At 36.8% G+C, this 17,682-nt stretch overlaps 1 pseudogene; it reads right to left on the bottom strand.

Annotated features, from left to right (window-relative positions):
* Positions 1-2,435: 2,435 nt before the first annotated feature.
* Positions 2,436-14,035, bottom strand: LOC132171812 (cyclin-T1-5-like; annotated as a pseudogene).
* Positions 14,036-17,682: the final 3,647 nt, after the last annotated feature.

The following is a 17,682-nucleotide window of genomic DNA, read 5'->3' as shown; positions in this document are numbered from 1 at the left end:
TACCTAATACTGCTGAAGATGCTCTTACAATACAAAGGCTTTGATTTATAGGAAAATTGAGATAAATACGTATAGTAATTAAATCTAATTGATTACAACAACTATAACCATACGACCAATCGACTTACAACAATAGCAGATATACATCAACAAAAAGGGAAAAGAATATTACTACCTACATATTCAACTAACACAGAAGGTTATCTTGATCCATTTTTTATTTCACTCCCTCAGTCTAAAATTGCTTACATTGCTATTTTGTTTAGGTAAGGAGATCAACTATATGAAGATTTGAGGGCTCGAAGGCTAGTAGGTGACTAGTTTTCTTACAAGAAATAAGATATCGTAAAGGGTTATAAGTTTCTTTTTATCATGTTATCTGAATTTTTCATATAGTGGTTTTTTGGATTTGACTTCCCCGTAGTCATTTTTACACATTTAATGTGTTCAAAGGGATTTTCCACTTAACCAAAAACTATGTGTTGTGGTTTGATGTGATTTAAATTCTGTTTTGATATTGTTGTTCTTTCTTGCATGTGTTAGGGTAAAGAACCGATCTGGAGTCTTTTCAAAGTGAGTCAATTGATTCAATAGTATAAAAGAACTGTTGGTTTATTAAAGCAATATTAATAACGATGATTATAAATGTATGTATGTATGTATGTATATGCAACGTAGTGACCTTTTGGTTTGAGTAAAGTCTTTTATTTATTTTGTTTCACATCTCTCGTTCCAAGGCTAAATACCAGCCTGGTTTAGCGGTTTTTGGAGCCGATACTTGTACCATATAAAATTTATTGGTTTTCAAACTAGTAGCTCGCAACATCCTAGTCCATTGCTAGCACACAGCCTCCCAAATTGTTTATTATCAATATTTTTTATTCTCATCACTGAGGCTCCATATGCAATATTTCATTTATGTGCAATATTCAAAGCAAATAATGAATAAAACAAGTATTATATTATTGAAAATCAATGTCATTTATCAGTAAATAATTTATACTTACATTCTCATAGAACGTTGATGTGGATACGTCTTATTAGCAATACTATAATTGAATTTAATCATTTCATTAGCTTAGGACTACCACTAAACCTCATTATATTCATTTATCCATTTTTACTACCCATTACCTTTTTATTCCTCCTATTTAATTATTTACTTACTTTATTTTATTAAACTCTTGTACTTGTCCATTTATTTCCTTCCTATCATCTATATTTTGTTTTTTTTTTTTTTTTCTGAAACATATCATACTCATTCATTGATAAAAGTTGCGAGCCTAAAGCTTTTACAAATAGAGCAAAAAGCTCTGAAGTAAATCATGGCCGAAGCTAAAGATACAGTCATCAACAACAGATCAAATCAACCAAAACACAGCATCCGCTAACCTATGACTAAATATCAGGTTGAAAACTCAGATCTGCATTAAACAGACACCATCTAATGCATAGGTAGCGCTTATTCCTCGGCCTTGAGAGCAAAACCTCCAAGCCAATACTTATTCCTCGGCCTTGAGAGCAAAACCCACAAGCCGATACTCATCCTCCTCGACTCGAAAGCCAGGATAAATTTCACATCCACAACCCAAAGGTTTGGACCAGTAATATCGGACAGCAACCGGGCGCAACAAAGCAGGAGGAGAAAGTCTTATTACAAGCATAAATAAAACCAGACAGGGAAATAAAGAGAACAATAAAACTAATGCAGGAAAAGAAATTACAGCAAATAAAACCAAATATAGGAGAACTCAAAGGAAATACAACACAGAAAAAAAAAATAAATAAATAAATGCAAAAAACACTCAAAGCGAGTCACGGCAGCCGAATGAGGCCTATCGCGAGCTGGCCGGAAACTACCGCGGAGGGTGGCATAAAAAGCTTGGCGCGGGAGGGGCGAGTGAAAAGACCCGACAGCGAGCGGTGAGCAGCGAAGCGAGCGCGGAGGAGATCGGCGACACATACACCGGAGTCATACTCCTCCATGGCTAGGCATTTTAACTTTTTGCCATAGGCCTCGATGCTTTTTTAAAAGATGCAAATTATAATAGATGAGTACTCCATCAAGATTAATGACATATAGTGATTGTTTTTCCGTTACACTACAAACCATGCAATGATATATGAAAACATTTTAAAATGGAATTGATTTCATTAGAATTATTACTCTTCGCTCGCCTGAGTCTTAGCAGCTATGGTTTGAATGTTTAACCAACTTATGCCCCAAAAATAATAATCATCCCTAACCCTAGCTCTACCTCTCCAGAAGGTGTCATTCAATGCATTCTCAATGCAAAATCTAGCAAGATGAACCCACTAAAACACCAGCCATGAACCAACCCTCTTCTTACCCTTGATTTTTTTTTATTTTTTTTTTTTAAATATATTTGCCCACATAGAGAAAAGTAAAGAACAGAAATCAACAAACAGCTCGTATCTGGAAGACGCAGTTAGGATAAGAATAAAAAACCAAAGGAATAGACATGAAAGAAAGCTCTCATGATCTATCAATTCACTGGAAAACAATCCATGAATTAACAAGACTACCCCAGAAAATCAGAACAATAATGACGACTTGCGGTCAAGGAAATAAAGGATTTCGACAAGGGTTTATCTGGAAACGAGACACTTAAAAATTGGTGTTTTTATATAATTAACAAACAATAATATGTTCTCCAAAAATGTGGCAAAAGCACTTGCATTCATTCTTCATCCTTGCTAGCACATTCGCAACGCATAGCGGAGCGGATCCGGGCCCAGTTCCAGATGCTGACTAACATAATATACTCTTACTTACCTCTCTAAGCAGCCCTGCCGTGATGAAAATTGAAGCATCCTCCTCAACCCTCAACATCTTTTTACTTTTACCATGTCCATGTGGGCTTAAGGCTTACATGATAATCCAAATCAAACAAATATAAATATCTTTAAACCGACCCGACTGTCTAAAGATTGTACTGCCCATGTAAGTCTTACCACTCACAAATGATTCTCCTGGGAATGCCCCTGTGTCCATCTTCTATTGAGCTGGCCATGTAATCCTCCCCTCTAACTGCCTCTCCAGTGGACTTCCGCCTTTATCTTTCGGCTGTTCAAAATAGGCGAAGCCTCCTCTAACATCTCTTCCAATCCCCTTGACGATTGCCCCTTTATGCTCAAGTGGTTTCCATCTCCAATTTCCTCATGATCTAAATTCTCATATTTTGACCAGCTTTGCCTTGTTTTTTTCATCCTCTACTGCCAATTCAACACCATCTTCAATAGGGCCATCCCGAAGCTCCAAATTTCGACCATTCACCCTCCACTCTCCTGGTTCTGCATTCTCATTTCTCTCAGCATTCCTTTCTTGGTCTTCCGTCCCAGACTTGAATCGATTTGGAACTTCTCTCATGATCTCCTTTTGGAGCAAATGCTCAGGATGCTGACAATCTTTAATTTCTACATCCACCTTGTGATCAGTAATAACAGTAGCCATCTCTGCACTCCCATTTTCATTACTTTGGTTTTGCCTACTTCTTGGTGGCATGCGATGATTGTCAGCAGATGAATGATCAGGGACGAGAAAAGATGATATCTGCTTTGAAGCCTGTTCCTCATTCACAGCTGGAGGTTTTGATGGGGCCCGATGACTTCTTCCTTCCACCTCACTGCCCTGGGATGGGGGCACTCTGTTTTGTTCATAGAGTTCCAGCATTTGATTGCTAACTTCTGTGAGACAAAATAACCATAATGATTTAAGAAAATCTTTAGATATGTCCACCTAATAACAACACAAAAGGACAGCCCGCCATTCGAACAGGAATACCAATGGCAAATGATTTTGTGTATGGCCAGCTTGTGGCTGAGCCAACTTCTGACCTTCATCAGGCAATAGAAGCCATCCATTATCATTCTTTCCAGGCTGCCCACCATTTTAATTTGTTAGGCGCCATCAGAAGGAATGATACATAAACGACAGCTAGAATCATCTGGTTTTGGTCTATTTTCACTATTCAAAAGGGACAAATGCTACCGGCAAACAACAGGAAGCATTTGAGCCACAAGGCAGTTAAAGGCTATCATCCCCTTGGGTCCAAACAATTTCAACTACTAGATGAAGGGAAGGAAGGAGACCAACCCTCCAATTGACATGGGGTGACATCAAATTCTTGCCACCAGACCTTCTCACCATCCGATGGAAGCTTCACTTTGAGGAACTTGGCAGCAAGGAAAATGGCACCTGCCGCAATATGATGAGGTTTAAATTGCAGGCAGAGCGGTGTTCTCAGCCTGCAAGCCATTTTCCAGTGTGTGAACAAAAAGGCAAGAGAAGGAAGAGAAAACATTGAACTGGAATTAATAAAACTAAGAAGAATAAACAACATTGGGTCATACCCGTCATTTACAAAATTCCATGCAACTTGAGCAAGGGCATTCTGAGCAACCTTGAATTTCTTTATCGCTTCAACAAGAGGCTTATATGGGTGGTGAACATTGAGGTCGAAACCCAAAGTGGCAAGTACAACCCTCTCCCCGAGTAAAATTAGCTCCTTTTGTTGTTCATATACTTCCTGAATGATACATCATGAGGATCAATGAGACAACTACAAGACCAATAATACAATACCATAAGACAGGAAAAGGGAAGAGTGGGGGGGGGGGGAACTTAAAGCAAGGAGATGGTTTACCAATGGTACAGCTGTTGGTGAGAAAAGTGAGGAAGCTGAGCAAGAATTTTATTATAAAAGGAAGTGCAGGGCAAGAAGTTTTCTCATAAATACGTATATTCTGGCACTTTAACAATATCATCAGTAAGTGGACACCTTCTGTTTAATCCTCTGGGCTGCAGCGGGATCTTTTTTGTGGATTATCTCGTAAGAGACCAGAATAACATCCTTCAATGGACGAGGAGTTTCTTCAACCTTCCCGGCCAAGAACATGCACACAGTTGCGATGGTCTGCAAAGCAAATTAATGAAGTTAGGCAAAAAAAAAAAAACTGATGGACAATTTTCTTAATTCAGCTACCCACTTTAAAAATTACACTATCAGAAAATCCATAAAGAGGCAAAGAGCGAAATAAAAGCCATCATATAGACTGAGCAAGTACAACAGGGGATTTAAAAAAAAAAAACAAACAAATAAACAAACAAACTTTCAACAACTGATTGGTATTATAGTTGAGATGCGAAGCATTGCAAATAACATAATTTAATAATTGTACATTTTGAATAAAAAAAATCAGTTTTTTGAACTCTAAAAAGTGTTGGCCGCCATTAATCTTTGTAACCCACCCCTTTTGGAAGTTCACTAACAGCATAAAAATGAGGGGAAATAAAAAAGAAAAAAAAAACATAACAATTATTTTATATCAGGAAGTACTACTTAGGAAATATAAGAATAACTGGTAAAAGGAAAACCAAGGATCCAACCAGAATGGCACAGCAACATTGGCACTACATGTTTAAAGAAGCAGGAGATAAACACCCACAAGTCAGAATCTAATCAAGACAACCATTTTCCATGCCCTGTAAGCGTGCTTTTACTTTCAAGACACTGCTTTAAGGAAGAGTGCTCAGCAATTTGCAAAGGAAGACACAAACCACTCAAAAAATAATGGGCGTTTGTTACACGATTCTACTGGTCCGACCTAAGGTTGTCAGAATCAAGCTTCAAGAAAGGATCAATTAAGGGTCATCAGAGTCAAACCATAAAAGTTGAAGACTTATGTGCACAACTTACCACAACTGATTAATATTAGTTTTACATGAAAAACATTACAAATCATACAATTGTCAAACACAATTTAATCATAGTAAATCTTATTAAGAATTTTGTTGCTTTGAACTTTAAAATGTTTGCTTCCATTAATCTTTGTAACCCACCCATTTGGAGCTTCACCAAAAAAAATATTCAAATAACAGTCTTTAAAAGTAGAAAATGAGGCAAAAAATAAAAAAAATAAAAAACAAAACTTCTAATTTAGACCGCCAAGTACTACTGAGATAAAATGAAAGACAAACTGACAAGAGTGACTTCACACAATAAGGTAACTCTAAAAACCCATTCAACCATTGCACTTTTCCCCTATAAAATCTCACTTTTCTACTATGCAAAATTAGCCTAATTCGTTGTGTTGAATAAGTAGCATTGAGACCACACCTAATTCATTATTGGATGAAAAGCTGTCACAAAACGCAATGTGCATATGTCAAGTTTTTACCTAAATGTCCCTGCCCTCCATGGGAAATAAGGAAAAAGAAAATGGTTTAAACGTTGGAAACATCTCGAATGTGTGAGCATGTGTCAAAAGAAATGCTGGAGAAGCTTTGATATCCAAAATGTACATAAAACCTTAATAGCATCAATTCCACTTGGTCTAGAAAACATTGAATTTGCAAAAGGAACTTCTCTCTAAATTGCTTTCCAATTTACTCCTACACCACCAAATAACACGACAGGCCATTTAAACTCACGTGATCCATCACTCATGCAAGAACCAAGTTAAACAGAGACTAATGTACAACAAATTGAAAGTTCAGATGGATTAATTCCAAGGGTAATATATATTCCACAGAGTAAAACAACCTACCCTTCTGTCATTCTTTGCATGTGATTGCCGAAGGAAAAACCGATGACAAAATATTATTGCCGTGGCGATGGTTACCTGGGGCCTGCATTGAGAACAAGTCCAGTGAACATTCTGGCCATATCTAGGGAACAAAGTATCATCAATTTTTTTAATAGTTAAAGAATATACCAGCAGATCTACTGTATACACATATACTAAAAAAGCAGAAACTTATGATTTTGGGTAAGTCTGTGCATGTCATAAAAATTGGTCTGCCATATAACATCATAAAAATTAACAACATAGATATAGATGCAATAATCTTCCACCATAAAGAAGCTTCATGTATTGGGTTGGCAATTTCTGTCATCGACAAATTTAATGCAACAAAGCCATCAAATAAAGAACTCTTTCTCTTTCTCACTATTTAACTAGAAACCCAAATCAACATCAGCTTTAACTGTGCACAAATTAAACTTGCAAAGATTTAATTGATGAAGTAAAAATTATAGAAGAAATAATCAGAAGTGTTGCATATAATAAGTTAGTTAGATATTTTGCAAGAATTAAAATAAATGGACAAGTATGGACTTACACTTTTAACCTCATGCCCAAATCCTGCAAGAATGTGCAGTATGACTTGCGTAAATAAGTTTCTTTCTTCAGGTCAATCACATCTCTTCTTGATGGAGAATTTTCTTCAATTTCCTTTCTGGACATGTACCAGCGACCCACTTCCTCTTGCCTGTCTTGGGAATTTCTTGAAGACCCACCATCAGATGTTACATGATGTGATGATTCCCCAGATAAAAGTCCAGCCATGTCAGTCTTCAAAAAGTACAGGACAGTGGACAAAGATATGGCTACTCTAGCGAAAACAGGTCCATTTCCTGCTCATGGACCAAAAAGATGAGTCAGAAATTAAAACACACCTGAATATGATGTACTAGAATTTTTTCTATGCATAATTTGATGCACTTGAATTATCACATACTTACAAATAGAAGTTCAGAAACACCATGAATTTGTTGAAAACTAGAACTAAGTTACAATTAAATAATCAACAGCAAATGCTAAACAGCAAAAGTCATACAAACAAATCGAAAATCCTGCTGACAGTAAACATCAACATGAAAAACATTGTAAAATGATTTTTAAAAGGAGGGCACAAAGCTAACACAATTAGAACTTATTAATCATAAAACCAGATCATCTTCTCTGTTTAGTCATGATCACTCCATATTTGACTCAATAAGACAATCAATAAAAGTATTCAACCGCAAAGTAGACAATTATTTTTTTTTCTATTATAATTCTCACTACTAGAGCTACATATATCTACACTCTTCACATTGCCACCAGCAATTTTTCTTCACAAGTTTCTCCAATCCATTGGCCTCACATAATATTCACAATGCTTTGATTTTAGAGAGAGAGAAAACACCACTATCATAAAAAAAATTATATAAATAAATAATAATAATAATAATAATAATTCTCACCAAGAAAGCTGCTAATGATTTCAAAAACTTTATTTCATCAGTACGGTGACAAAGTTAATACAAATAATCCAAATAACAATGTTGACCATGCACTTTCAATTCTACAGGCTCAATGATCTATTATTGGTCTGCCATAAGACATCATAAAAATTAACATAGATATAGATGCAATAATCTTCCACCATAAAGAAGCTTCATGTACTAAGTAGGCAATTTCTGTCATCCACAAATTTAATGCAACAAAGCCATCAAGTAAAAAAATCTTTTTCTTTCTCACTATTTAACTAGAAACTCAAATCAATATCAGATTTTAACCGTGCAGAAATCAAACTTGCAAGGATTTTTCAATAACTTACTACTAAATAAATAAATTTTTTGATAAGTAATTCAAAATCATTAAAAGCGCAAAGGGATGCAACCTAGTAGACATAAAGTATACAAGAGAACCCCTAAAGTATAGAAAAATAATAACAAAACACCAAAAACTTAGAAAAAATAGAAACAAGCAATCTAATAAACACAAAGGGGCTTTAGACAGTATTTTGATTACGTGGGACATAATGGTGGTGGTGATGTTGTCAGGTGGAGAAAATAGATAAGTGCATGGGGAAGTGCACCTTGGTTGCCACCTATAAAAACATTGAAGATCATTCCATCGGGGCTTTTGTGGGTGTCTATAGCCCTAATTCTAATAGGGATAGAACACTTCTTTGGGATGAGTTGGCTGGTATTCTCAGTTGGTCTAACTTGCCTTGGTGTGTTGGGGGTGATTTTAATGTTACCCATTTCCCCAATGAAAGTCCGGGAGAGGCTTGCTTATGCCCTACTATGATGGAGTTTTCGGACTTCATTTTTTAATCAAGGCCTGATGGACTTACCTCTTGTTGGCGATACTTTTATTTGGTCGAATAATCAGTCTTCCGCATGATTCAGAATTGATAGATTCCTTGTCTCTCCGGTGTGGGAAACTCGAATTCTTGGTGCATCCCAGAGGAGGCTCTCTAGACTTTGTTTGGATCATTTCCCTACCTTCCTTTATTGTGGTGATACTCTAAGGAGGAGTAGGTCTTTCAAATTTGAAAACATGTGGCTAAAGTTGGAAGGTTTTGTGGATAAGGTGAAAAAGTGGTGGGTCTCTTATAATTTCCAAGGCTCGTCGAGCTTCATTTTAGCTTGCAAGCTCAAGGCTTTGAAGATTGATTAAAAGAGATGGAATGAGGAGATGTTTGGCAGTATAGAAAGGAAGAAGAAGATCCTTCTTCTTGATGTCCTTGAAGAAAAAGAATGGGCCTTAGACGTTGAGAAGAAATTGACAAAGGCAAAAGTTGTTAGCGAGTTAGAAAGATCTATTCTCATGGAGGAGGTGAGTTAGAGGCAAAAACCTAGGGTGTTGTGGATAAGGGAGGGTGATAAGTGTACTAAATTCTTTCACACAATGGCTAACTCCAACAGAAGGACGAACTCCATTGCCTCCTCATTGATTGGCAGTACCATTTCTACCAACCCCACGAAGATAAGCAAGCACATTGTCTAGTTTTACCCAAAGTTATACACCAAACAATTTAGTTGGGTGTCGTCGGTAGATGGCCTTTCCTTTGATTCAATAGAGGTAACCAAGGCTAGTTGATTGGAGAGAGATTTTGAGGAAGAGGAGGTAAGAGAGGTAGTGAAAGCTATGAACAGTGACAAGGCATCGAGCCCTAACAATTTCTCTATGGTGTTCTTCCAAGCTTCTTGGGATGTTTTAAAAGAGTATGCCATGAAGAGTGCCTTATTGCTTTGTTTATCGTCCTTATTCCGAAGACTCTAGGACTTTCACCCAATTAGTCTTGTGGGCGGGTGGGGGGTGTGGGCATTTACAAAATTATTGCCAAGGTTCTAGCAAAATGCATTCATAAGAGGTATGCAAATCCTAGTTCCTATTCTTATTGCCAATGAATGCCTTGATAGTAGATTAAGATTTGGTGAGCCAGGTGTTATATTCAAAATGGATCTAGAAAAGGCTTATGATCATGATAATTGGGACTTTCTATTGTATATGATGAGGAGGTGTGGCTTTGGGGGAAAATGGTACCCTAGGATAGTTCATTGTGTTTCTTCAGTATGTTTCTCGGTTTTGGTAAACGGCACTCCATCAGGTTTTTTCAATAGCTCCGATGGCTTGAGACAAGGGGACACTTTGGCCCCACTATTGTTTGTCCTTGTGATGGAGGCATTGGGTAGCTGATTTCTGCTGTAGTGAGTGGGGGAACTGTTGTCTGGTTTCTTTGTGGGTAATGTTGGTGGGTTTGATTTCTCTCATCTCTTGTTTGCTAATGATACTAGGATTTTCTGTGGTGCTAAGCCAAATCATCTCCATCATTTTTGTTGCTTCTTCCTATGCTTTGAAGCTGCTTTGGGCTTGAATATTAACTTGGCTAAGTTAGAACTGGTTCTCATGGGAAATGTTGAGCATGTGGAAAGGTTGGCTGGTATTCTAGGTTTTGGGATTTTCTCTTTGCGGATGAAGTATTTCGGCCTTCCGATACGGGTCTTTTATAAGGCCAAGCATATTTGGGATGGTATTATTGAGGGGATAGAGCGTCAGTTGGCTAGTTAGAAAACAATGTACTTGTCCAAGGGTGGTAGGGTTACCCTTATTAAGAGCCTATGTATTTCATGTCTCTCTTTCCTATCCTAACAAGTGTTGTCAACCGTATTAAGAAGCTCCAACGTGATTTCTTATGAGGTGGGCTAGGTAAAGAGTTCAAATATCACCGAGTTAGCTGGTCCAAAGTTTGTTCTGTACTCTCTGCGGGAGGGTTGAGAATTTAGAACTAGCTAGTGTTCAATCGTGCTCTCTTAGGTAAATGGCTTTGGCGCTAGGTGCATGAAAGATAGGCATGGTGGACTCAAAGTTTGGCAGTGCGTGAGGTGGATGGTTTTCTATTGATCCTTCAGGAGCGTTTGGGTGGGGCTATGGAAGAACATTAGAAGGGGTTGGGAGAAATTTTTGTGTCACACCAAATTTAAGGTGGAAGATGGCTCCAAGTTCAGATTCTGGCATGATCAGTGGTGTTGGGATGTGGCCCTGAAGAAACCCTTTCTAGATTTATACAGTATTGTGTGTGCAAAGGATGCCTTTGTTGCGGCTCACTTGGATTTTTATGGTGGTTCCAACCTGTAGATTGTGAGCTTTACCAGAGTAGTCATGATTGGGAGGTAGATGTTTTTGCCTCATTCTTCAGGGTGTTGTATTTAGCTAGAGGGAGTGAAGATAAGTTCTGGTGAGTCCCCACCAAAAGAGGGTTGTTTAAAGTTAGATCCTTCTATTATTCCTTGGTTTGTGGTGAAGGCAGCCACTTCCTTTGGAAGAGTGTTTGGCAGACTAAGGTTCCTTTGAGGACAACCTCTTACCATGGATAACCTCATGAGCGACACGTTATTGTAGTGGACCGATATTGCATGTGTAAGAAGAATAGGAAGCCTGTGGACAATCTTCATTATTGTGACATGACTTATGCCATTTGGATTGCCTTTTTCAATCGTTTTGAGATATCTTGGGTTATGCCTAAACATATAGTCAACCTGTATAATTGTTGGTGGACTACCGGCAGTACGTGGAATGTTGTGTTAAAAATGGTGCCTACATGCCTTTTATGATGTTCATAGAGGGAAATGAATGACAAAAGTTTTGAAAAACGAGAGAAGACATTAGAACTAAGTCCTTATTCTTCAAAACTTTGGACCACTGCTTATGTTTCTCGTTTGACGATTAATTATAATGATTTTCTTGTTCTTTTTGCTCCTTCTAGCTAGGGGCTTCCTCTAGTATACTTCATGTGTACTTAGGGGTGTCTTATCTTTGGAATAGTATATTCTTTAACTCTAACATCACCATCTCACAATCTTCAGAGCTCCTTGCATTCTTTTCTCGCGTAAAACACCACATCAAATATAAAGGAGCCAACCTCCACAATTCCAAAACATTACATTGTCTCGATTTTCCCCACCAACTCACCAACAAATTTCTCACCCTTTGAGCAATGACCCATACAATCCCAAACAATTGCAACCTCACAATGAAGAAGAAGATGATCAATAGACTCCTCACTTTTCTTATACATACAACACCAATCCATCACAATAACATGCATCTTTTGTAAATATGGCATCATATGTTAAGGTATAGTTCCCAAAATCAATTAAGGCCTTAGTGTGAAATGATGTGAAAAGCATTGATGACGAATAACAATTAGCACTACAAGAATGCCTAAAATCTCAATCAAACATAAAATTCACAACACATGAACAATAATACAGTTGCAAAGGATGGTAATGGACAACTAAGCAATAAATTGTTTACCATAAAGTACAAAATTTTGCCAATCTCAAATAAGTACCACCTTCGAAAAGCAAACAAATAGGTATAAGCTTATTATTTAGGACTACTATGGAATAGACTAACTTTACAAACACAAATACAAAACTAATTAACTCTTAAGAGTTCATGTAGTCTTGGACGTGTAATAGCTTGAACAAGGATTAATGTTATTACTACCATAGTATCCTATCACAGCCACTCAGTTGAATGGGAAAACAAAAGAAAAGAAAAGAATAAATAAATGTTTTTTGACATTATATATGGCATGTCAATTTGAGCACACTATTCATAGATAACCGAAATGTTCTTGTTGGTTGTCTGGTTTCAAACTAAACCCGGGAAAGAGAGAATTTTCAGAAATATTATGAATCTAGAGGTATAGCTCCAATTAACAATTATAACCCCAGAATGTAAATCAAAAGCTTCTCAGAACTCCCACATCAATCATTTGAATCATGTCCAATTCTAGTGACAAGCCACTCTAAATTATTTTTCATAAATCCTCCATGAAGCCATTCCCAATTAAACCACCAACGTCTTTCACAACAAGAAGAATTCAATAGCAACAAAAAGTTGATGAAATCCACAAAGTCTGCTCTATATCCCTTCCCATAAATCCCTAAAACAAACTAGCCCATTGAGGCTGTTATGAGAGGGAAACCCTAAGCATACTGCAATTTGGGTTTCAGGTTAAATTAGACATACAATTGGGATGCATATTTATAAAGGACAACAGGCGTAAACACATTTAAAAATTAAAAATTAAAAAAATAAATGAATAAATAAATAAATAAAAAGGATATAAGACTGCTAAAACATATAAGCTTCGAGTAGGGAACACGAATGAACACAGCATTCACAACAAATGGACAGCAGTTGTGGCCTTTACAGCAATTTGTATAAAAAACAACTATTTGCCAATTTGTTCCCCAAAATATGACCCCGAAAAAAAGAATAATTGCAATTACTCAACTACGCGTAAAGCTTTAAAAGAAACTTAAAAATCAGAAGTTGCCAAATTCACATACGCAAAACAAAACAAAAAAAAAAAAAAAAACGAAACTTTTGAAAACCCTAGATAGAGAAGTCATCATCATGTTAGCATGTTAGCTATTTGTAGACAGAAACCTAAAAATCGGAAAGTTAAATGTGAAAGGAAGGGGAATTACATACTCTCCCCATCCAAAGTTAATTTCACTTTTACATGTTCTCAAACGAAAGAAAGGAAGCAAAAAAACTTTAAAAATAAAATAAAATAAAGGAAAAGAAAAAGAAGGATATCCAGACCTAATTCTTTCACGTAATCCTGGCCTCCAGATTCCCAAGCGAATTCAAATCTTCATTGGAAGAAAAAGGCGTAAAAATCCCCCCTTGTTTCTGAACCTAAATAGCAGCAGCTTTTGGAAAATCAAGATGGAGAGCGATTGTAAGGGATGGGGATCTTTAATCTCGTAAAAAGAGAGAAGAAGAAGAAATAATGAAAATAATAGAAAGAGAGAAGAAGAAGAAGAAGAAGAAGAAGAAAGGGAGAGAGAGGGGAACCTGGGTCGGTCAATAGCCGGGCGGTGTCGCTGCTGCTCCTGCGGTAGCTATTGCTATTGCTGCTGCTGCTGGAGAGGCCTTTCTCCTTTCCTTTAATTACGGGTCGTATATCAATATGTGTTTTTTTTTTTTTTTTTGGGTTCGACCCACCCGATCCGAGTGGGTCACAGATTGACCCCCAGTGGGGTTTTTTTTTCTTTTAATATAATATTTATAATAATAATTTTTTATTTATAAATAGGAGTAGATTTGAAATTTTAAAAAAAATTTGGGGTATAAAAGTCTTTTACTCATTTGACCGCTTAATTTAACTGCGAAATTCTAATGGAATGGGGAAAGTGAAAGGAAATCAAAATTAAATATACCAAAATGAGAGATTTTAAACTTTAGAAGAGTGCAAAAGACACGTAACTTCGTGGGATAAGTAATGTGTCCCCTTATTTGTATTTAGGAGAAAGTCCACATAACTCCCTCAAACTATCACTCAATTGACAATGTCCCCCCCAAACTTTCAATTGTGGCAATGTCTCTCCAAACTACCAAAAATTGTCAATGTTCCCCCAATGACGAAATTACCCTTAAAAATAAAATAAAAAAAAAACTAAAAAACTAAAAAACTAAAACTAAAACTTCTAGAAAAAACCTAAAACTAACGAAAAAAAATAAATAAATAAATAAATAAAAAATCCAAACGTTGGCCAATTTTATATTTTTTTTAAAATCAATTTTATAAGAAAAAAATTTTAAAAAAAAAAATCGATTTTTTTTGTTATATAAAAATTGAAAATTTTCGTTTTTTTATTTATTTTTATTTTTGTTCTATAATTTTATTTAAATAAAAATTTACGTTTAAAAAAAATAAAATTTTCATTTAATAAAATGAAATTTTTTGTTTTTTAAAACTAAATAAAAAAATAGTTTTTTTTTTAAATAAAAATTTCCGTTTTTAAAAAAAAAAATTAAAAATTTTTGGTTAAAAAAATTTTTTTTTTTTAAATATTTTTAAATTAAAATTTTTTGTTTTTAAAAAAAATCATTTTTTTAAAAATTTATAGGGGTATTTTTGTCTTATTGAGAAATCTATAGGGGCATTTTTATCTTATTGCTAGTCTTTGAGGGACATTGACAATGTTTTAGTAGTTTGGAGGGGACATTATCACAATTGAAAGTTTGGAGGGACATTGTCAATTGGGTGATAATTTGAGGAGGGTATATGGACTTTACCCTTGTATTTAAGAATCGCAGAGGAGTGAGCTATTGAAGCTGAGAATCGGTTGATCTTTCTCTCAATAATCACACGCTACTCCCTCCCTCTTTGAGGTGCTATTGGGTTGTGGTTGTGGAACTCTCTTAATTCTATATATTATTTTATCACTATTACTTTTTTTTACCATACAATACATTTTTACATGTGAATATGTGTTAAGACTTTAGTCATATTGGTCAAAGCATTCGAATGCCTTACCAAATATATTTCCAAAAATAATGTTATCTTAGAGTCTATTTAGAAGTGCATTTGAGGACTTTAAAACAGCATTTAACACACTAAAAGTCCGTTTGGTAAAAAAATTTAAAGCGCTTTTAAAGGTCAAAGAGCCTAAAAATGACAAAAATCACTATTGACAAAAGTTTAAAAATGAAGCTTTTGTCAAAAAAGTTATTATTAATTTAAAAGTTCAATTTCTCAAACACAATCACAAACAGGGGCGGATCCAGAGGAGGCATATGCCCCCGGTCAACCCCTAAAAATTATCCTTGCCCTTTGGTAAATTTTTTTTTTTTATGCCCCTCAGCCATGATTATGCCCTCTCTCAGGAATAAGTATGCCCTTTAGCCATGATTATGCCCTCTTCCTCATGCTTTAGCCATATATTATGCTCTTTAGTAAAATGAAATTTGAAAAAATTTAGAAACTTAGTGTTTCAAACGAATGGAAGGAGGAAGACGATGAATAGTACTCTAAACAGTGCGTTTTCTTTTTTGGGAAGGACCATGATACAGATTACACGGCGTGCTAAGGAAAATTTTTTTTTAATATTTTAATGCAAAAAAAAAAAAAAATTGCACGTGGCGTTCTGTTTTCATTCACCCTTTTGGGAATATTGACTGGGGAGTGGGGACAGGCTGGACAAGCGAGGCAAATAGATAAAAATAAATAAATAACTAAATAACTAAAAAAAAAACTTTGAAAATATGCCTAAATGGGAGACCTGCGTGCTGCAAGCCTGCAACAAATATAAACAAAACAATAAAAAAAATTAGAGAATTGCTACACTTACAAAGGCTTTTACAAACAAAGCCTTACAAACTGATGTGGCAAGAAAAAAGACAAAAAAAAAAAAAAAAAAAAAAAATTGGGATCAACTGCCCGTGAGAGACCAGGCTGGGTCGCTGGCAGACCCACTCCTGGGTCTGGCCGCGACCCGTCGTGCGCCGTGGGTCTAGGCCAGACCCAAGCATGGTCTCCTGCCTCCTTCTTTGCCCATCTCTTCGCCTGCTGTGTCTCCCTCTTCCTACTTTGCTTTCTGTGATCAAAAGTTGTTTGGTTGTTAAGAATGTTAAACAGGAAGACAAAAACTACTCACATTTCTCTTTCCGAACCCAAAATACCACAATTCAAACTGTAAGCAACACATTAACAATTTTTTCATTTGTTAAAATTTTTTTCAGTCACAGCAACAAGCCAACAACCATGGACTTTCCAAGAACCAACCAAGCAGGATGAATTTTCCTCAGTGAAGAATATGGTAAAAACAGAATTCGATTCTATGCAGAGCTATTCCCCGAGTTTGCAACCATACAGACCAACACTCAGGCAAACTCAGACACTCAACAGAAGGTCTGATGATGGATACAATTGGAGAAAATATGGTCAAAAACAAGTGAAAGGAAGCGAAAATCCAAGAAACGAAGCTATTCCCCTGAGTTTGCACACCTGGATCCAGACCCAGGCGGCCCCGCTGGGTCTCGGCCAAACCCAGCGTGGGTCACCAGACCCACACCTGGGTGACCCACGACTGGGTCTGGCCACGACGCTATCTACCGTTCCATCGACGAATCCAACGCCAACGAGGCTCACTTCAAAGAAACAATCACCATGTTCAAGAAACAGAGCAGCTCTAGAGCTAAGCGTGGCACTCTTGATCAAAGATTGGATGGAGTCTAGCTCTGGCGCAGCCTTTTCATCATCCAAAACAGAGTCAAGCTACATACACAAATCAAAGCCCAAATTGCAGAGCTCCAAGAAGCAAGGGAAACCGGAGTATAGGAATTCAGAGAAGCAGTCCAAGCCGAAAATTGAGGGTGGTTTTACGCACAAACCTCACGTACCCACGGCGGGTGGTGGCCAGACCCGCCGTGGGTCTGGCCGCCCACGGCTGGGTCTAGGCCAGACCCAGGCATGGGTCTGCCCGCGACCCAGTCTGGTCTCTCACGGCAGCTGGTCTCAAAATTTTTTTTGTCTTTTTCCTTGCCACATCAGTTTGTAAGGCTTTGTTTGTAAAAGCCTTTCTAAGTGTAGCAATTCTCAAAAACATTAAAGAATGTACTAATGGCCAATGTGGAACGAGTGGTGATATGGGTTACGTCGGCGTGCGTAAACAGTAACGTACGCCGGTGATCAGGCATGTGCCACGTTAGATAAAAAAAAAAAAAACCGTTTTTTATTTTTGAAAACAACGCCAATGTCAAAGACTCAAATCCCTCCCCCCATTTCATTCTTGAACC

This window comes from Corylus avellana, chromosome ca2 (genome assembly GCF_901000735.1).
Source record: "Corylus avellana chromosome ca2, CavTom2PMs-1.0".
Classification (NCBI taxonomy): Eukaryota; Viridiplantae; Streptophyta; class Magnoliopsida; order Fagales; family Betulaceae; genus Corylus; species Corylus avellana.
This window is presented reverse-complemented; position numbering and strand designations above follow the sequence as displayed.